The following is a 21,806-nucleotide window of genomic DNA, read 5'->3' on the forward strand; positions in this document are numbered from 1 at the left end:
TTTTTTTTTAAGATTTTATTTATTTATTTGACAGAGATTGAGACAGCCAGAGAGAGAGGGAACACAAGCAGGGGGAGTGGGAGAGGAAGAAGCAGGCTCATAGCAGAGGAGCCTGATGTGGGGCCCGATCCCACAACGCTGGGATCACGCCCTAAGCCGAAGGCAGATGCTTAACCGCTGTGCCACCCAGGCGCCCCTACCCCCACTCTTAAGGAAAGTTTAAGTTGGGAAGTCAGAACTCTAGTTCAGAGCTGTCCAGTAAGAAGAAGTACAAAAGGTGAAATTAATTTAGGAATGTATTTTATTTAACTATGTCCAGAGTATTATTTTAACATATAATCAGTATAAAAATATTTTTTATTTTTTTCTCCACACTAAAAATACTTAAAATCTGGTATGTGGTTTATACTTTCAGCACCTCTTAATTCAAACTAGTTACATTTCAGGTGCTCATTATATGTCTAGTGGCTACTGTATTGGATAAAGAAACTCTAGACTAGGTAACAAAGTGGTGGAACCTCAGGGAAGAAGAAAACATGGCTGTAGGCTATAGGCTAGTTATGAAAGTTGTAAAAGTGAAACCTAAGAGTCTCTGAATAAGATAAAGATATAGCTATTAGGTAGATACTGTTATTCTTAATTTATAGGTGAGGAAACTGAAGTCACGGAGCAGAAAAGTGGCAGAGGCAGAACTTAATAATGTGTTCGTTTTAGGCCTTTCTGTACCATAGCTCCTTTACTAATATTGCAGAGTGATCTATATAACATAACTGTTTTGACATGTGGTTCGTGTATTTAGTAGCTTCAGTTCTAGCATTAGTAAATTCAATGTAATAAATGACTGCATATAACAAACGTATTCTCAGGTCTTTGCTCAAGGATAAGGGATGTAAAAAAAAAACCTAGACTCCATTATCATTGGACAGGAAAGTTGAGCCAGAATTCAGCTGTTTATTAGAATTGTATGTTTTTTTATCCTAATAGATAGAACTTGTTTGATTTCTTTTTACCTCTTCTACCTCTGGTATTCCAACTATCTGAATTCCTAAATTGGTTAAATAAATAAACAAAAAGATGGGAAACACTTCTGGAGCTGGAAAGTGGGAAGATGTGTAAATGGGGAGTGTTAAATTTCTTCTTTTGTAGCCTTTTTAAAAAAGAAAAGCCAAACTACTTTTCTCTGTCAGTGACTGGGAATAAGATTGCTAACGTTGTATTCCTTTTACTATTACTACCTTGATACCATTAGAAATAATTAAAATGAGCTTTTATATAATTATGTGTACTTTCAGATGAGGTGGACAAATTAGTAAATGGGACATGTGTAAGTTAGAGGTGAATTATTTTGGAGGAGGGCTCCTCAAACTATACCTGTCAACATAGTAAATGCTCATTTGTTGACTAACAGTACTAAAAGGAGATATCTAGGTTTTCAGTTTTGTTCTGCCAGTAGCATACTAGTGAGCCCTTAAACATGATTCCTGATTATTGTAGACTTTGGTTATCTTAATTTGAAAAAGAGGGCTTGGATTGAGGTATTATTGTGACTCTTTTTGAGTTAAAATTTGTGAGATTGAGTACATTTTTAACTATTTTGCTATAGCATTTGACATTAAGTTATTTCAATGTCACTAGAGCCACCTGCTGACAGAGTTCATTACTTGTTGAAGTGTTTGGCTGCTTTCAGTCTGAATTTGTGTAATTGAAGATGCTAAAATGTTTTGTGTCTAATGAAATGTTTTTAGTAATATTTTACGTGTTCATTTTCACTGATGCTTAACATTTTCATTTATGATTTCTTTACACATAATCCACTATCAGGAAACTAATACTTTCTGTTGCTCTTAAAGTAAGTGTTGATATTCTTATCCTAATTTGGAAGTACTTTCACTTGAATATGGTTTTGTTCTAATATTTAAAAGCCTGTTTTACAGTACTGCGCTAGCATTGTTTAGAACTGTTCTTAGAATGATGTTGAATTTCTCGTTTGTTTCACACTTAATCATAAACAATTTTTTCTTCTAATTTTTATCACTTGTGATACTGAATACAAAGTTCAGCACATTCATGCAGCTGTCTGTAACACAGTGTATTATAATATCTCCTAATCATTCCAGCAAAAAGGCAAGTATTATTCCCATTTTGCAAAAGAAATGCAGCTAAAGGAGGTTAACAACCTTCACTAAGGCCACGTAATCAATAAAGTAAAGTTAGGTTTGCTTGGCCAGGGTTGCTAGGCCACTTGGTCAGAAGAGCCAGGCTTTATTAATGGATGAGTTGAGTGAACTAAAATGCCACACAGAATAAACTGAGGGCAGTTGTCACACCAAACCTGCTCTCCATTTCAAAATGTTTCTGGGTATGCTCTTGTAATGTGTGTAATTTTCATATGATATCTGTAAAAAATAATAGGCTCTAACAAGGATAAAAGGAATTGAGAAGCTTTGATCACACATCTGAAGGAGCATATTGAGAACTCACGGAGGTCTTTTATACCTATTACTGTAGCAGTTAGGGAGTCAGTCTATCCATGTGCCATTACTGATACCCCAGTGTGTGTTAGTGAATATTTTAACATTAAAAGGAAAATTATAGAGGTTTTACCTAAAACACTGATATAAACTCATTAAATCAGACTATATTTTGAAGGTTTATACAGGGAAGAAATTAAATTTTTGTTGAGGAAGAAGGAAATCATAAAACTCCCAATTTCTGAGGAATCCCGGCTTACTTATTCAGTCACTTTTCTTTTAAAGATTTTTTTTATTTGAGAGAGAGAGAAAGCATGAGCCGGGCGGCAGGTGGAGGGAGAAGCAGACTCCCCACTGAGCAGGGATGAGCTGGGAGCCTGAGGTCGACTTGATCCCAGGGTCCTGGGATCATGACTGGGCTGAAGGCGGATGCTTAACTGATTGAGCCACCCAGGTGCCCCTCAATCACTTTTTAAAGAAGATTTTTATTTATTTATTTGAGAGAGCGAGCATGGGGGGATCAGGGCAGAGGGAGAAGGAGAAGCAGACTTCCCCTTGAGTGGGAGCCCGATGTGGGGCTCGATCCCAGGCCCCAGAAATCATGACCTGAACCAAAGACAGATGCATAACCGACTGAGCCACCCAGGCACCCCTATTCAGTCATTCTAACCTGTTCTTTTTCTCTAAATGCCTCACTTAATGATTGATACTTTTCTTTTTTTTAGATCTTAAGTTCAGTTTATCTAATTTAGTTAAATGCCTGCACCAATAATGCGTAATTTAGTGCCTTGGATGGTAATTTATGATGCCTTTTTAAAGAATAAGAATATTTTGGTCTAAGTAAGATTTTTAATTTATAAAGTGGTTCCAGAAAAATCGGGCAACATCAGGTAGATTACTACAAACAAAATGATAGTTCTGCTTTCTAAGTTTTTGATAATAATTTAGAACTTCAATTAGCACATTTGAAAATAGCCTGTTTTCATTTTTATAAATGGAAATACTACATAAAGGAATAATTTTAATTTTAATGACCAAAGATATTCTCCATATTTGTAAAGCTTGATGTAATGAAAATTAAAGTGGCATAGATTCAGGATTACCAGAACTCAGGCTTTGTGTATCTCTATAAAATGACACAAACTACCATTTTGTATTACAAAAATGAGATAAAGCTGTTTATCTCATTAAGTCACTAATCCACAGGCATAAACAGTACTCTAGTAGATTTCACAGGCATAGTGGGGGCAATGTTGTTCAATGGGAGAAGTTCTAGAGCAACTTTAGAGATCCAGGCTTTAGTATTTTCTTTGCTGTTATAAAACCACATGACTTGGAGTTAAGAGTTCATTTTACAGGGGCGCCTGGGTGGCACAGCGGTTAAGCGTCTGCCTTCGGCTCAGGGCGTGATCCCAGCGTTATGGGATCGAGCCCCACATCAGGCTCCTCTGCTATGAGCCTGCTTCTTCCTCTCCCACTCCCCCTGCTTGTGTTCCCTCTCTCGCTGGCTGTCTCTATCTCTGTCGAATAAATAAATAAAATCTTTAAAAAAAAAAAAAAGAGTTCATTTTACAAATGTGGAAACTAAGACCCAGAGTGGTTATATGACATGTCCCAGGAAACACAGTGACTTAGTGGTAGAGTTAGTCCTTCAATCTAGAGTTTTTGAAGCTAGGATCAATTATCTCCTGGTCCTTAAAGCTGGAGGGTGGACCATGTGATCTTCAGAATACCTTCTAGGACAGTGTCTGAACATCACTTTGGAGTAGCAGAGACTGTTTCCCTGAACATTTGCTGTCCTATTACACTCTGTCCCATACCAGGTAGGACTCAGCAACTGATCCTCCATCCCTAGCTTCATGATAGCATTGTCTGGGGGTCCAGAAACTCCCCATTACACTGTACCTATTTGGACTGAGCAGGAACAGATCAATTACCAGCAGGTCTAGGCCAGAACAGACCTCCTTGTAGTCTGAGGGAAAGGAAACTGTGCCCCAACACTCTCTTGGGGCCAGATGCAAGCCAAGCCTACCACATCTTTGTTCCACCTGCTCTGCTATTTCACCTTCTCTCCAGGCCCCCAGCATCACCTCAGGGGGTCAGAAGTAGGTCCTGGGAGTGGCTAATTTGGATTAAATCTTGACCCACTGTCAGTATTATCTGTGCCTCTGACTTTGATAATTCCTTGGGCACTAAATTATAGCCGCATTCATATGTTTGATTCCTTGCACTGATCTTGCTTTTATTCTTCCACCTGCTGTGTACAGTTTGGCTTTCACTTTGTGCTACTGTCACATTGAGGCAAATGCATAGTTTTCAGACCTTCAATTGCTTGTGCTCTCAAGATTTGATACTATGACTCTTAGTACCTTTGTTTTTAGTGAAACTACCTATTTGTAGTTTGGCTCTTTTTATTGTAGTAGAATATAAATAATGTAAAATTGACTGTTTTAGCCATTTTTAAGTATACAGGTGGCATTAAGTACATTCACAGTGCGGGGCAGTCTCACATCTGTTTCCAAACTTTCATCATCCCCAACAGAAACTTTTCACTTGTTACAGGAACCTCTTTATCCCCTCTAGGCCCAAGTGCCTGATAATCTCTATTTTACTGTCTCTGTTTGGCTCTTCTAGATACCTTATATAAATGGAATCATAAAATAAATATTTTTTCTGTGTCTGGCTTCTTTTACTTAGCATAATGTTTCAGAGTTCATCCATGTTGTATCAGGTATCAGAATTACATTCTTTTGTATAGTTGAATAATACTCCATTGTATAGATGTACTGCATTTTGTTTATCCCATTGTCTGTTGATGGAAACTAGGATGTTTCCACCTTTTGGCTATTGTGAGTAATGCTGCTATGAATATTGGTATAAATATCAATTTGAGTCTTATTTGGGGGGGGTATATACTTAGGAGTGGAATTGCTAGGTTATAGGTAATTCTATGTTTTAACATTATAAGAAACCACCAAACTGCTTTCATCTGGTTTTCTTTTTGTGCCTTAATTTTTTTTTTTAATGTTTCTTCTCCTGTTTGTTAAATATTTATGTTTTCTAGGAGTGTCTACTTCCCTAACCTTGTAAGCTGTCCTGGAGGTTTCAACCACTTCTATAGCTTTCACCATACCCTACGAGGCTCATGACTTCCAAATCATCCTCAACCTAATCTGTCTCATGAGTTCCACCCATATAGCCCCCTGCATTACTAGGTCTCTTAGGTATACTATACACTATAGTGTGTATACTCTTAGGTATACTATACACTCTCTTAGGTATACTATACACTATAGTGTGTGTTTTAGTGAATCCTTTTTCACTTTCCAGATTATTTTGGAATTTAAAATTAAATTTGGAGCTGGAGTCAGCAGACTATTTCTTTAAAAGGCCAAAGAGTAAATATATAAGATTTGGAACGATATGGTTTCTGATGAAACTACTCAGCTCTGTTGTTGCTTGAAAACTAGACAGTAGGTGTAAGTGAATGGGCATAACTGGGTTCTAATAAAACTTTATTTACAAAACCAGGCATTGAGCTGGCTTTGGCTCAGGGATCCTAGTTTGCTGACTTCTTGTTTAGAGAAAGTGAATCTTGGGTACTCTTTCAAATAAAGAGTACTATTCTTCTCTGATTTCTTTGGCTTAAGCAAGTACTAATATTTCAGTGTATGACTTTTAATACGTAACAACGACTTGAGAGGAACTTCCTGTTTATTAATAAATACTTACTAAAGGCTTATAATATACCAGCCACTGTTTTAGAAGCTGGGGACACAACTCCATATCTGAAATCTATCTATAGTCAAATTTTGCTTTTCTTGTAAAATGTCACTTTTAGTAGAGCCTTGTTCTTCTATTTGCTCTCTGGATTTCATCCCCCTCTCATCTTTTTCAGGTTGTTTACACTTCACTCTCACCTGCAGCTATCCCATATTTCTTGCATCTTTAATTTCTTTCTAATTAGATCATTCCTGTCTCATATAAATACCTTAAAACTGCTGCCCCTTTTTATTTCTTATCCCATTTTTCTGTTCCTCTTTATAGCAAACTCTTTGAAAGAGTTCGCACTTAGCATCAGGCTACACAACACCACTATAAATACCCATGTTGTCAAAATAATTCGTAGTCTTCTGTAATTTATATAGCTTTATCAGCATTTGATATAAATGATTGTTTCCTCCTACTAGAAAGATGTAACTCTGTTGGCTTTCTGGATACCACACTTAACTGGCCACTCTTTCTCATTTTTTGCTTGATTTTCTTCCCTCAGATCTGTTTCCCTCTGCTCCAGGGTCATCTTTTTCTTTAAATAACTCCATCTCTGTGCTTAAGCCAGAACCCTAAGGCATTCTTCTGGGTTATTCCTTTTCCCTTACTCACCACGTCTGATTCACTGGTTAATCCTGTGTCTCCCTCCAAAATACAGTTAGAATCAGGACACTTCTCTCCATTTCTACCATTGTCTTTAGTCTAAGCCCTTTTCATCTCTTGCTTGGACGCTACGGTAATCTCCATGTTTCTCTTTTGCTTTCCACAATTCATTTTTTCTATAGAAGGTAATTCGATTCTTCTGAAGCATAAAACAAATCTTAAGTTTCTCCCACTTGAAAATCTCCCAGTAATTATTTTGTTTCATTTAAAATCCTAACTTCTTTTGGCACTGTTGGCCCCACTTTTCTAATCTCTACTCAATATTCTCCCCTTGGCCTAATGTTATTCCCATGTTGATATTATTTTCCTTGTTCTTTTGAATATTCTAAACTTGTTCCTGCCTCAGGACCTTGTGCTTGATGTTCCGTCTGCCTAGAACATTCTTTTTTTTTTTTTGCTCTTAGCTTAGTCTTAGCTGAGCTCAAATACAGCTTTTCAGTGAGGCCTTTTCTCTGCACACTATCTAAAATAGTATCTGAAAAACCTCTCTGAAAAAGTCTTGGTTTTTTTCATTATTTTTTCCTTATCTTTTTACTGAAATACAAGCTTCATGAATACAAACATCTGTTTTATTATATATCATTGGGTGTGCAGCACCTACCACAGGACCTGGCATAAAGTAAGTATTGAGTTATGAATCATATTGGTCTCTCTGTTAACTCTGAAGCCTGTTATATAGGAATGATTGTTGAATGTTCGTATCTTAGCTAATTTTATTTCAGTTGTTTAGGAGAGACAGAACTAAAGCTAGAAATATTTTACAGCCTCTCCATTGTAGGAAGGTGTAAGGGGCTGTAGAATTGAACAAACTGTCTCTTGTGTATAAAAAATATTACACAGTTGGTGTGATTTCAGTGAGTTGAATGGTGTAGTTCTTTAGCTGTTTTGGTTAGTACCTATTTCAGGAAGCTGGGAAATAATAAAAGGCATTAGGAAACTAGCAGCGTTAAAATCGAAACTAGAGAGCGATTGAAATTTACTATGTACATTACCTGAGTGACTGTATACTGACTGTGGTAGAATACATTAGACAGAATGTAGAAGTAGGAGGGATATAAGATCCTTCGGTATTAGAATTTTAACAAGTGGTGGTATTTTTTTTTAAGTGATAGTATTTTGACTAGGACATTGGAAATCACATTTTCTTTAAATGTTGAAGGATTAAGTGATGAAATTTCCCAGACCAGTTAAAAGTAGGAGTTTAAAATATAATTTCATTTTCTTAACTCTAGAGTCTGTGTAAAGATCCCTTTTTGGAAGCTTCATAGTAATGTGCTATAGATCAAAAATGGGCACTTGAATCTTGATTTAATCTTTGTGTGGCTAACCAGCCAAATAAAAGATGCTGTTACAAATAAAACAACCAAATAAAAGGCTTCTCTCAGAATACGGAACAGTCTGTTAAGGGGAAAGGTAGACGCAAAGAAGTTTGGCATGTCATGTAATAATTAGAAACTAAGTGGATGAAAAGATAATTTAAGGCATATTTGGCAAATGATTCCAAGTTTGCTAAGGTTTTAAAAACATAAGGAAGGCTGCTGGAGAATTAATGGGAACTTCTTGTGGATAATGTAATTGATGGATTAAAAGATTACTAAGAGTTAAGTTGTCTTTTAGTAATAAAATATTTGAAGGTCTTTTACTTCCACGTTGTCATTAAAAGTAACTAAATATCGCATGAATCTTACAGTGGTTAATGTGCCCAGTGTTCTGTATGTAATAAAAAAATTACTGTAGATAAATCACCAAGGTGGGTAGACCCCATACTTAAGAATCGAAGGAACTCCTTTGCAGAAATTATTAGTTGTAATATCAAGCTGCACATTTTATTATCCCTTTCTTAAATAAAAAAGTTACTGATTTAGACTGTAGGCACCATTTGCTCTTGAAGATTACTTTGAAACTAGACAGGGTACTAAGTGTTTTTCAGTCAAGCAAAGGACAGCAAAGGTAACTTATTTGTAAGTGGGGTTGGGGAAGGAGTTGGAGAGGTAGCACTTTTTACCTGCTCTGATCAGTATCAGGACTTCTCCTGAACCTGCTGAATCTGGGAGAAATATATACAGATTACTCAAGCTGGCATTTGAAGCCCTCAGCTTTATTTGGAAATGCTGCTACTCTGATCACATTGTTACCTTCCTTGGTGGAGAAGCAAACCATTAGTGGCTCTGTACAGTTTTTCAAAATAAAGATCATATTCCTTAGCTCGATACCCAGGGTACTTTTTGAACTGGTACTTGGTTGACTTATCTGCCCTCATTTCTGGCCTCTTCTCCATACCTTTAACTCCATCTGCTCTGAATTTTAGCAATTCTTTTCTCTCTTCCCCCCACAAGCCCCCCACCTCCTTGCTCAGCAGGGAGTCTGCTTGTCCCTCTGCCCCTCCCCCTGCGTGAGCACTCACTCTTTCTCCCTTTTTCTCTCTCCCTTTTTCTCTCAAACACACAAATAAATAAATCTTTCAAAAAATCCAGTTTTATTAGTTTCAGGTATGCAATATAATGATTCAGCAACATTACTCACTGCTCATCACAATAGTGTTTTCTTAATCTCCCTTTATCTATTTCACCTATCCACCTCCCCTCTGGCAGCCACCAGTTCTTTGTTTTCAAGAATTTTTGTTTTTCTTTTTTCTTTGTTCATTTGTTTCTTAAATTCCACATGAGTGAAATCATATGGTATTTTCCTTTCTTTGTCTGACTTCACTTAGCATTATACTCTCTATGTGCATCCATGTTGTTACAAATGGCAAGATTTCATTCATTTTTATGGCTGAGTAACATTCCTTTGTGTGTGTGTGTGTATGTGTGTGTGTGTGTGTGTGTGTGTGTACATGCCTTCTTCATCCAATCATCTGCTGACGGACACTTGGGTTGGCTCCATATGTTGGCTGTAAATAAAGCTGCAGTAAATATAGGGGTGCCTATATCTTTTTGAATTAGTGTTTTCATTTTCTTTGGGTACCCAGTAGTGGAATTACTAGATCATATGGTAATTCTATTTTTAATTTTTTGAGGATCCACCATACTATTTTCCATAGTGGCTGTTCTGGTCTGCGTTCCCACCAACAGTGCGTGAGTGTTCCTTTTTCTCCACATCCTTGCCAACACTTGTTATTTCTTGTCTTTTCAGTTTGAGCCACTCTGACAGGTGTAAGGTGATAACCTCATTGTGGTTTTGATGTGCATTTCTTCCATGATTAGTGATGTTGAGCATCTTTCCATGTGTCTGTTAGCCATCTGTATGTCTTCTGGAAAATGTTATTCAGGTCCTCTGCCTGAATTCGGTTATTTGGGGTTTTTTGATGTTGAGGTATATAAGCCAGCTCTTTCTAATCTGTGCTTCCTGAACTTCAGTGAACATAAGATTGAAGGTGCTTATTGTAGATTTCTGAGCCTGATCTTTAAAAAAATTTTTATTCATTCGGTTAAGTAGAGCTGTAAAAAAATTATAACATGCATTACAGTTGATTATGATACTGGTGTTCTGTCAGTCATGCTTAGAGAAGCATGCTTAAACATGTCTTGGTGTTTATATCTCTGACTGCATGCATGTGTGCTTTCTGTGTGGAATACCTTCTCCAGCTCTTCTGCCTCTCTCTTTCTTGGGCTTATTAACTTTTCATTCCCTTCAATTTGGTAAATATGATTACTATTATGAAGAGCCCCTGTGCATACCTCTGATGACACTATATAATCATTGCTATACTTGTCTTCCCCATACATCAGTTTCTTGAGAAGGACCACTTCTTTTACTTCTTTATTTCTTAACTTCCAGCATCTCAGTGTCTTCTACTTACAGATGTGTGCTTAAATGTTTATTGAGTGAATTAAAACTATATTATTATAAGTTCCTTGAAGACAGGGACAGTGTCTTATCTTTCATAGTCCCTGGCAAGCATAAGGCCTTCAATATTTGTTTAATCCTTGCTAGTCAAACTGAGGTCTATGGATGTAGTCCCCAGGGGCTCTGTGAGCCCTATGAAGTTTTAACTTTTTTTGCCATTTTACTTTTGAACTAGGAAAAAAAGTTTAAGTCTGTTGAGAGTGATCTTGGATGACCACCACTTTATGCTGAACACTGCCATGAGATTCAGCGCAAGTGCTTATTTGTGTTTGATGATGTTGGTATACAGATCATCTAAAGACCTAGTTTAAACATAATGTTTCTCTAAATCCAATCTACAAAGAAAAATCCCCCTCCATTGCAGGGTTTTGTGCGTTACTTAATTTTGACCAACAGCTAACTAAGCTAACTATTCTGAAGTCTAACTGACTTCTTCATACTCCTTGAAGACTCCCCATGCCATTTTTCCTCTTTTTGCATGTGTATGGGATATTGTCTTCCTCCATCTTAATGGTTTAAAAAATTTTTTTCAATAGAAGATATGTACTTGGTATAAATATCAAATGTTTAAAGTCCTGTCTTTCAGAAGTATTCTCACTTTTAATGAAACCTCATGTTTCATTATCCTTCTTGTTACTCAAATAGATACGTCCTTCTCTTGAATTCCCTTGATTTTGGAGCCTTGAACTTTGAACTTTTGCAGCTTCTCCGAGTAGGTCTTCTTAGGTTCCACTAAACAGTCAGACTTACAAGACTATCATTGGCTCTACTTGGCACTGATCTATGCGGTATACAGGACAGGAGCCATAGTTTATCAGAGGTTAGCATCAGTTGTTCGTGTCTGTATGAGACCATGTAGGAGTGCGGTCAGCCATCCAGAAACTATTTTTTTTGGCTTCTCAGGTGACTGGTCAGGTACGGAGACAAGGTCCACATAAGGGAGGTATGAGAGTCCTGATTTAGAACCCTTATGCCCTTCAGAGCCAGTATTTCTTGTAACAAGCATAGGCAGAATTTCCAGGTTCCCTGCAAGGGACATGCCAGTTAGAAGAGTCACTGCATCTTTGGGAAGTTCAAATCTGTGGCATCCTCATCAAATATTTATAGTTTTCTCAGTCTAGACACACCTTATTTACTAATCAGGGGTCATTTTAATTTGCTGAGTAATATAGCAAATTACCGTATCAGGTTTTAGGGTAACAGGTAGAAAGTTAACTAAAGAGCAAAATCTCACACAGAGGAGGAACGAGTTTTGTTAAGCATTTGCCCATACTTTTTTTATGGCAGTATCCTATTTTTGCCTTGTATAGTGGTTTTTGTGTACCTCTTTTTGTTAACCCTGATGTTCCTTCCAAGATCAGAATCTCTTTGAGTGATAGGAGTATGTTTTTTATCTCTTCATCCTGTCCAGGATCTAACAAGTTACCTTAACCACATAGTTAACGCCATCATAGAACTATTTGTTGAATTACAGTTTGTATGCTCCTTTGACTGTAAGGTAAATCCACCAGAAACACTTAGAAAAAATTTTATGGCTGGGATTTATCATAGACGGAAACAAAGTGTAAAAATAAACTTTCTGGGTGAAGTGATATAAACAGTGGTGTCTTCCAGCATTACTAGGGTTGCTCTTATTTTAATGTCTATATGACTTCTTTGGGATAGGGATGGCATAATGATGTGTCCAGATTCATTCTTTTATGTACTGAAAGCATATGTTAGTGGTGATAAAATACAAATTTGAGAATACTGTGAGTCAGCAGAAAATGGCAAATGCTTCTCTATGGGCAAGGACAGAAATACTAAGATAAGGTGATTTTTAGACGTTGGTATAATAAGCTGTGTCAGAAGAATCCAGAAAATGATGAGCATCATGAGATCACTTTCTACAGAGTATATTATACTCATGGCTGGAGTACCCTGCCTTTCTGTCTGCCACACTTTATGAAGAAATAAATGGATCTGAAGAAAGATAAATGATCATCAGGGCTTAAGGGGCTGTGTTATAAAGATGGTTAATAAGGAGTGCCTTGCTGGCTTGGTTAGTAGAGCATGTGACTCTTGATCCAGGGTCATGAGTTCAAGCCCCACTTTAAGTGTAGAGATTACTTAAAAAAAATGTTTTTTAAAAAGATGGTTAATAAGATTGAGACCTATGTGTCAAGAAACAGGATAGTTCAGTGGATCCATCTATGTGAACAGGTACTTAGTCACTTAACATTAAAACATAAAAACTAGGGAGCACCTTTAGAGTTTTAAAGAGAGGAATGGTAAAGTATTCTTTTGCAAAGCTTTTGAATAAAATTATTCTTTCCAAGGAGCTTACATATAACTTCTTGGTTTAACATGTTGGATATTAGATTGGGTGAACAGTGAATCAAATGCATTGTGTCAGATTTTGTTAATCTACATTAACCTCGCATGTGTATATAAAGTATTGCACAAAATCATGTTGATTTTCCATTGACATGCTTAAGGCTGACTATACCTATGTATAGTCCTTTTAAAAACCTTAAAGTTATTACTTTAAAAACAGTTTATGGGTGCTTGGGTGGCTCAGTTGGGTAATCGTCTGACTCTTGATCGTAGATCAGCTTTTGATCTGTTCAAGCCCTGCGTTGGGCTCCATACTGGGCATGGAGCCTACTTAAAACAAAAACATTTTAAACATTTAAGGGCACCTGGCTGGCTCAGTTGATGGAGCATACAATTCTTGATCTCTTGATCTCGGGGTTGTGAGTCTGAGCCCCATGTTGGGTGTAGAGATTACTTAAAAAATAAATCTTTAAAGAAAACACAATTCTCTAAAATCTAGATGTACAGGAGTGCCTGGGTGGCTCAGTCAGTTAAGCATCTGACTTTGGTTGGTCTCAGGGTCCTGGAATTGAGCCCCCTGTCAGGCTCTGTGCTCAGCAGGAAGTCTGTTTTTCCCTCTCCCTCTGCCCTCCCCCCCTCTAAACACACACACTCTCTCTCAAAGAAATAAAAATCTTAAAAAATAAAATAAAATCCAGATGTACAGTAGTATTGAAAAAATCATTTTATTTATTTAAATTTATTTGAGAGAGACAGAGAACACAAGCAGGGGGAGAAGCAGAGGGAGAGGGAGAAGCAGGCTCCCGGCTGAGCTGGAGACCAATGTGGGATTCAATCCCAGGACCTGGTGATCATGACCTGAGGTGAAGGCAGATACTTAGCCATCTGAGCCACTCAGGCGCCCGAAAAAAAATCATTTTAAACATTTAAAAAATCTCCGCTGCCCATGATAGAGATTTCCTTGCTTGCTTAGCTTTTGTGTCAAAATTATAAATGATTTAAGCAGTGACTGGAACTAAAATTAGAATATTAATCCCAGGGGCGCCTGGGTGGCTCAGCCGTTAATTGTCTGCCTTTGGCTCAGGTCATGATCTCAGGGTCCTGGAATTGAGCCCCGCATTGGGCTCCCTGCTCGGCGGGAAGCCTGCTTCTCCCTCTCACCCTCCCCTTGGCTTGTGTTCCCTCCCTCGCTGTCTCTCTCTGTCAAATAAGTAAAATCTTTAAAAAATATATATGTATTGATCCCATTCTGTTGTCCCGCCATTTTCTATTTCTTATTTTGTTGGTAGTAAATAACTGTTACTACAGTAATAGGTTCTTGCCTCTTGGAGCTTATCACATTATTAAAAAAGACAAGGTAAGTATAGAAAAGTGATGTATGTATATCGCTGTGTGTCCCTGTTCGATTAGTGATGCCTATATATAATATATACAGTGTTGCGGTAAAATATATTTTATGTCACTGAATAATATTCTGAATCACTGACCTAGAACTTTAAAACCTTGTTATATGATCGTTACAAGTTCATGATTACAGATCGTTACAAGTTCATGATTACAGATTACATTTCTTTTTTTTTTTTTTTTTAAAGATTTTATTTATTTACTTGACAGAGATAGATAGCCAGCGAGAGAGGGAACACAAGCAGGGGGAGTGGGAGAGGAAGAAGCAGGCTCATAGCGGAGGAGCCTGATGTGGGGCTCGATCCCATAACGCCGGGATCACGCCCTGAGCCGAAGGCAGGCGCTTAACCGCTGTGCCACCCAGGCGCCCCACAGATTACATTTCTTGATGTAAAGTTTAGTCTTTTACTATGTGAAGCATCATGTATTTATGGACTCAACTTTAAGAAGATATATTTTTAAAATCTATTTTACAAAGGGATTACCAAGGAATCATTTTATTTCAAGGCACTTATTTCAGTATAATTTCGAGAGTTATGGGAGTATACTTTAAAAAAGGATACACTTTAAAAGGACTTAGCATATATTTAGTGCTCAATATTTACTAAATTTAAATATCAACAGTGTTTTGATACCTTGCAAATTTAGTGATTTATTTAAAACAGGTGTAGCTAGACCTTGTACTTAGAATCACTATTGGAAGTTTGAATTACGGTGGAGTTAAGGTTTTAAAATAATTGAAAAGCAATTTCAGACTGAATAGTTAAACTTGAGAGACATTTCTGAAGAAATAAGTAGTGTTTCATATCTGTATAATGCATTATAGTTGAGAAGATCATTTGAGTTTCATTCATGTTGCTGGGAGGAAGGTGAAGGGGGGGTATATTTATCCCTACATTACAAATAAAAAGTTCAACTTTAGAAAGGTGACTACTCAGCTGTACCCATTGAATGGCCAGGCTTAGACACATAGATCCCAGTTCATGCTTTCTAAAAAAGTTTTAATTAAAGTAATCTCTATACCCACATGGGACTTGAACATATATCACTGAGATCAAGAGTCGACTGCTCTTCTGACTAAGCCAGCCGGGCACCCCCATGTTCTTTTTAAGAGAGAAGACTCCTTGTTAATTTTGATGGAGTGTGGAAGAAAGAAATAATAAATGCATGTGATAAGATGGTTGATAGCATACAAAAATATTACATGAAAGATAATAAATAAGTGCTGTAGGAATCCGTAGGACTTATAAAAATTGTGATGAGTTGAAGCACTTAGGAAAGTGCTTCTTGATCATGTGAAGTATGCTTTGAAAAATGTGCTGAAATCAAGAAGTAAGGTTTGAGATTCCACAGGTAGATGCTTAGAAATAGAAATGCCCAGGATATCTTCCTGAGTTTGGGAGGAAAGGAAGTAGTATACCATTCTTACAGGTACCTGTTGAATTAAGGATATTAAATGTAAGATAAAAAGGTTGGGGAACTTAAAAAGACTTGTTAGTATGGAAGTACAAAAATATATACAATAGTAGGGAGAAGAGTATAATAATCCCAAGTGGCTGTTACTCTGCTTCCATAGTATTCAAAGTTTTGCCAATCTTGTTTAATCTTACAGTTTTATTAAAATATTTTAAAGCAAATCCCCACATCATTTTACCTGTTTTGTTCAGTGTACATCATTTACAGATAAGGATTTTTTAAAACCACAATACTGTTATTTCATACGACAAAATTAACAGTCAATATAAAATACCGAATTCATCTTCAGATTTCCCTTACTTGTCTCAAAACTGTCTTTTTGTAATTGGTGTGTTCAAATTGGCATCCAGACAAAATCCACACATTGTATTTGATTGAAATATCTTTGAATCTCTTTTCATCTGCAGCAACCTTTTAAATTTGTTTTCCCTCATACCATATACTGTTAACAAATTGAGTCTTTTGGTCTATAAAAGTTTTAATGTTCTGGATTTGGTCTGTTGCTTCCTTTTGCTGTCGTGTATTAATACACTTATCTCCATGTTTTTATAAACTGGTATTTAGACCTTGAGATGTGATTAGCTTCAGATTTGTTTTTTTCCCCTCTCTCATTTTCCTTTTTTCTTTTCAGCATGACACTTTAAATGTGGGACCTTGTACTTTTCTGTTGCATAGTATTAGAGAAGGACATAAAACTTGGTTGTCTAACTTTCAGTGATGATAAAAAAGATCAGCAGGTTCAGGTGTTACCAATTTTCAACCTTTCAAGGTTTTAGCATCCATTGGTTATCTGTTGCCTAAATCCATCATCTCTAGAAGGTTGAAAATTCATGATTTTTTTACTTTGATCATTCCTTCTGCATTTATTAGCTATTAGGGAACTTTCAAAAGAAGCAGTCAGTATCTGAGTGTTGGCTTAGTCAAGAAGAGAGCATATTTCTTTTTTAAGAGAGCATATTTTAAAATTCGGTTTTAGAGCCAGGTTGCATATTAGAAACTCTATGTATTTCATGTCCTCAATTTGTGGGAAACAGAAATCAGAGTTTTGAAAAAGAGAGTTCATCTACAAATTCTGTTTTGACCGTTTGGCCATACGTTATTGCATCTATATCTATCTGTCTGTCTGTCTGATCTGTCTACCTACCGATCTATCTATATTTATTTTTAAAGTTTCATTTATTTATTTTAGAGCATGTGTGAACAGGGGTAGGGGCAGAGGGAGAGGGAAAGAAGCAGACTCCCTGCTGAGCTCAGAGCCAGATGCGGGACTCCATCTCATGACCCTGAGATCATAACCTGAGCCAAAACCAAGAGTTGGACGCTCAACCAACCAAGCCACGCAGGCACCCCCCCTTATTATTCATATTATGAATACTTTAATTATGTGTTGTTGTTTTTTTTAACACTTTGAATTCTCAGATTAGAGAGTGATTATCTTTTGGTAAGTTTCCGATGGATAGAGAGTATCTTTTTGATAGTAATCATTGTTTCATTGATTTAAGAACACATACAAAGCCTATATAAATGAGTACAAGTAAGTATCCTACTATTTGAAAAGTGACTTCAAATCTATGTAGGTGAAATCTTATGATGAACAAAGCACCATGATTTATGTTTTGATACATAATTATTTATAGAAATATGCTAATGTAGTTTATGATAAATGCTATATTTGTATATGGAATTTGTGTGTATGTACACACGCATAGCCTATATATACATAGGCTAAACAGAGCACTGTAGCGACTGTTTACGTAAAAATTTGTTATTGCGTATTATCCCTTTAGCCCTGACATTAGAAATTTATTAAAGCTTTATGAAATGGTCCAGAAGATTTTAAGGGAAACTCCTATGACCTTAGTATAGTGATTTTTGTTACTGTGAGTTCTTGCCAAGGTGTTGTCCATATGTAAATATGGTAGGTTTGCTTGGCTTTAATTAATCATTTTTTGATTGGGTATTTAAATGATTTCTCCTGTTATATATTGTTTTATGAATAGTATGACAATAAACATTTCAAATCTTTGGGCGTTTATTTAGTGGGAATTACTTTCTTAGGATAAATTTCCAAAAATGGGGTTACTGGATCAAAGGATGTTTGAGTTTTGGTATTTGTCACAAAGTTGTTTTCATGTTTACCATGTTATGGAAATGCAGAGCTTTGAGGATATTTAGCACCGTGGGACTTGTAAAGAATATTTCTAAAGATATATGTTGTTGTATTACTTTTTTTAAAATGCTGTCTTATAGTTCAGCGAAAATCCTTAAAATATGTCAACAAAATTTTTTAAAAAGTAACTGTTACCTTCCTTTTAAAATTACCTTTAATATAAGCGGCAGCATTAGAAATGAGGAATTTGATAAAGAATTTCTGCTTTCTTTCATTGCTAAATTGTCAGTGGTGCAGCTTTAATTTGATCATGAAGTTATGCATTTGTGACTTATTTACATGCCTGAACTTAACTGCTTTTGTGCTGAAAGTTTTTTTATGCTTAACCATTAACTACTCTAAAATACCAAAGTTTTTTGCCACACTCTTCAGTAGTGTAATTGGAGTTTGATCCAGATATTTAAGTGTGAGTCTTTCTATTTTGATCAAAATACCTCCATGTTGCCTTAATAATAGTATTATAGATCAGGAATTGCCAAAATTCTACTTCTTCCTTCTATGTAATTTTAAAAAGATTTATTTATTTGAGAAAGGGAGAAAGCACAAGTGGTGGGAGGGGCAGAGTGAGAGGGGGAGAGAGAATCCTCAAGCAGCCTCACAGCTGAACACAGAACCTGACACAGGGCTCCATCCCATGATCTGAGCTGAAATCAGGAGTCAGATGCTTAGCTGACTGAGCCACCCATGAGCCCCAACTTCTTCTTCTTTGTAACTTTGGAAGAATTTTAAAGCAATTGATATTGTAAATCAGTCAAAGGCAGTTTGCTAATATCTATCCATTTACATGCATTTACCCTTTTGTTGAACATTTCTACCTCCAGGGATCCATGCTGTAGAAATATTCCCGTGTATTTTAAGACGATTGAATGGTGTACAAATGCAGTGGTACCTTTAACAGTGAAAAATAGAAACAAATATCCACCAATAAGGAAATTGTTATTTTTCTTTTTTTTTTTTAAGAATTATTTACGTAGGGGCGCCTGGGTGGCTCAGTCATTAAGCGTCTGCCTTCGGCTCAGGGTGTGATCCCGGCGTTCTGGGATCAAGCCCCGCATCAGGCTCCTCTGCTGGGAGCCTGCTTCTTCCTCTCTCACTCCCCCTGCTTGTGTTCCCTCTCTCACTGGCTGTCTCTGTCAAATAGATAAAATCTTTAAAAAGAAGAAAAGAATTATTTATGTATTTAGAGAGCATGCATAAGTGGGGGGGAGGGGCAGAGGGAGAGGGAGAGACTCTCAAGCGGACTCTGTGCTGAACCTGGAGCCCAGTGTGGGGCTGGATCGCACAATCCTGAGATCATGACCTGAGCTGAAGTCGAGTCCGACACTTAACTGACTGAGCCACCTTGGCACCCCCACCAGTAGGGAAATTGTTAAGTAGACTATGTACATTAATAATGAAGTCAGCAATTATTACCAAAAATAAGGTAGGTAAGTATTGACACTGAAAGATAGAAAAAGCAAATACAGTAAATTCTCATTTTTTATTTTTTATTTTTTTAAGATTTATTTATTTATTTGACAGAAGGAATAAGCAGGGGGAGTGGTAAGCAAAGGGAAGGGAGAAGCAGGCTCCTGCCGAGCAAGGAGCCCTGATGCGGGGCTCAATCCCAGGACCCTGGGATCAGGACCTGGGCCGAAGGCAGCTGCTCAACTGACTGAGCCACCCAGGCGCCCCCATTATAATCTCTCTTTTTTTTTTTTTAAGATTTTATTTATTTATTCGACAGAGATAGAGACAGCGAGAGAGGGAACACAAGCAGAGGGAATGGGAGAGGAAGCAGCAGGCTCATAGCAGAGGAGCCTGATGTGGGGCTCGATCCCACAACGCCGGGATCACGCCCTGAGCCGAAGGCAGACGCCTAACTGCTGTGCCACCCAGGTGCCCCTATAGTCTCATTTTTTAAAATAAACAGCTCTTTGGGATGCCTGGGTGACTCAGTCGCTTAAGCATCTGCCTTCGGCTCAGGTCCTGATCCCAGAATCCTGGGATTGAGTCCCACATCCCGCTCCTTGTTCAGTGGGGAGTCTCCTTCTCCCTCTGCCTGCTGCTGCCCCTGCTTGTGCTCATGAGCTCTCTCTCTCTGACAAATAAATCTTTTTAAAAAAATAAACTTATTTAAAAAAAAAATAAAAAAAACCACCTCTTAGATATATTTACAGATAGGAAAAATTTAGAGGGAGCTACATGGCATCTTAACATGGGTATGTTTGAGTTTTGGATAAAGACATGGTCTTTCACTTTCTTACATATTTAAGTTTTATGCAATGAGAATGTGTTGATTTTAAATAAAAAAAATTTTTTAAAAGAAGGAGTAAGCAAATAATTTTTAAAATAACAGCATAGACATTAGGTGAGTATTGATTTTCGAAGTATTCAGAACATTTTGGAGGCTCTTCTGTAATTTCCTCCAGAACCGTGTGACAACCTCAGTTTGTGTCTCCTTTCTCCTGGTTGTGGAATACTAGGTCTCACAGCAGCAGCCACTTGGAGCTACATTGAGACTTTGTACAGGGGAGTGAGGGGGAGCAGTATATCAAGAAGCAATTGGCTATTGAAATAGGACAACTAGAGTGTAACTACATTAAGAAGTCTTAAACCATGAAGAGTGCAAACAGTAATAAGTTCTAAGGGCAAGTTTTTTTTTTTTTTTTAAGATTTTATTTATTTATTTGACAGAGATAGAGACAGCCAGTGAGAGAGGGAACACAAGCAGAGGGAGTGGGAGAGGAAGAAGCAGGCTCATAGCAGAGGAGCCTGATGTGGGGCTCAATCCCACAACGCCGGGATCACGCCCTGAGCCGAAGGCAGACGCTTAACCGCTGTGCCACCCAGGCGCCCGTCTAAGGGCAAGTTTTGAATGAGAGGTAGGATAAGGAGTATCATGAAAAAATCTTCTCTGTTGGTGGCTGTGGTAGGAATAAAAGGCACAGAAACAAGTCACGTTTTGTGTACTCAAGGCAGAAATTAATTTCATTGTGAATTGGCTTCAGAAGTAGGTTCACTACTACATTGATCAATAGGAATTACCAGGATAGGATTCAGGAGGATTGATACAGTAAGGAAATTGGGAAAGTGATGTATGTATAATGCTAGGCCAGGGAGTTTATATGTCGGTCACAGTGGGTGAGTTGTTAGTCCCAGTTGTATCAGTTGATGGTCAGGTCATCATCACTTAACCATTGCAGACAAGAACTGCTGATCTTACTCTACCACAGGCTGCTGCTTATATTTTTTCATAAGCAAACCTTGGTTCATTGTGAGGTTTCCTATATAATGATATTTTCCAGGCTTCATTACACCTTGGCGCACTAACACATACATACAGTTTTGAACATTGAAATGTATACTTCAATTGACATTGGGGTCCATACAGATTCAGTGTGTTCTTCGTCCTGTTTAAATTATTTCTGCCACTTTTCTCCCCCATGTGTAGTGTCCCCAGTGCCACTGAGCATATTAAATAATGTTTAATCTCTAATAATTTTTCCTAATGAGAGGGAACCTATATTTGAACTTGGAGGTGAGACATTTATTTTACTTGAAAGTTTTGTTGTTAGGACACAGAATCTGGATAGGAAATATAGGATATATCTTGTCCACAGGGTGTCTACATACCATAAAAAGACATTTGTATAGACAATGAAATAAAATGCTTGTAATTTTAAATGGATGAACAGAACAAAAATGAA

At 37.2% G+C, this 21,806-nt stretch overlaps 1 protein-coding gene across 1 annotated transcript in view; it reads left to right on the top strand.

Annotated features, from left to right (window-relative positions):
* KMT2E (lysine methyltransferase 2E (inactive)) overlaps positions 1-21,806 on the top strand; it is a 95,100-nt gene that overhangs the window by 28,187 nt on the left and 45,107 nt on the right. The window lies entirely within an intron of this gene.

This window comes from Ursus maritimus, unplaced genomic scaffold, assembly GCF_017311325.1.
Source record: "Ursus maritimus isolate PB19 unplaced genomic scaffold, ASM1731132v1 scaffold_3, whole genome shotgun sequence".
NCBI classification, from domain to species: Eukaryota; Metazoa; Chordata; class Mammalia; order Carnivora; family Ursidae; genus Ursus; species Ursus maritimus.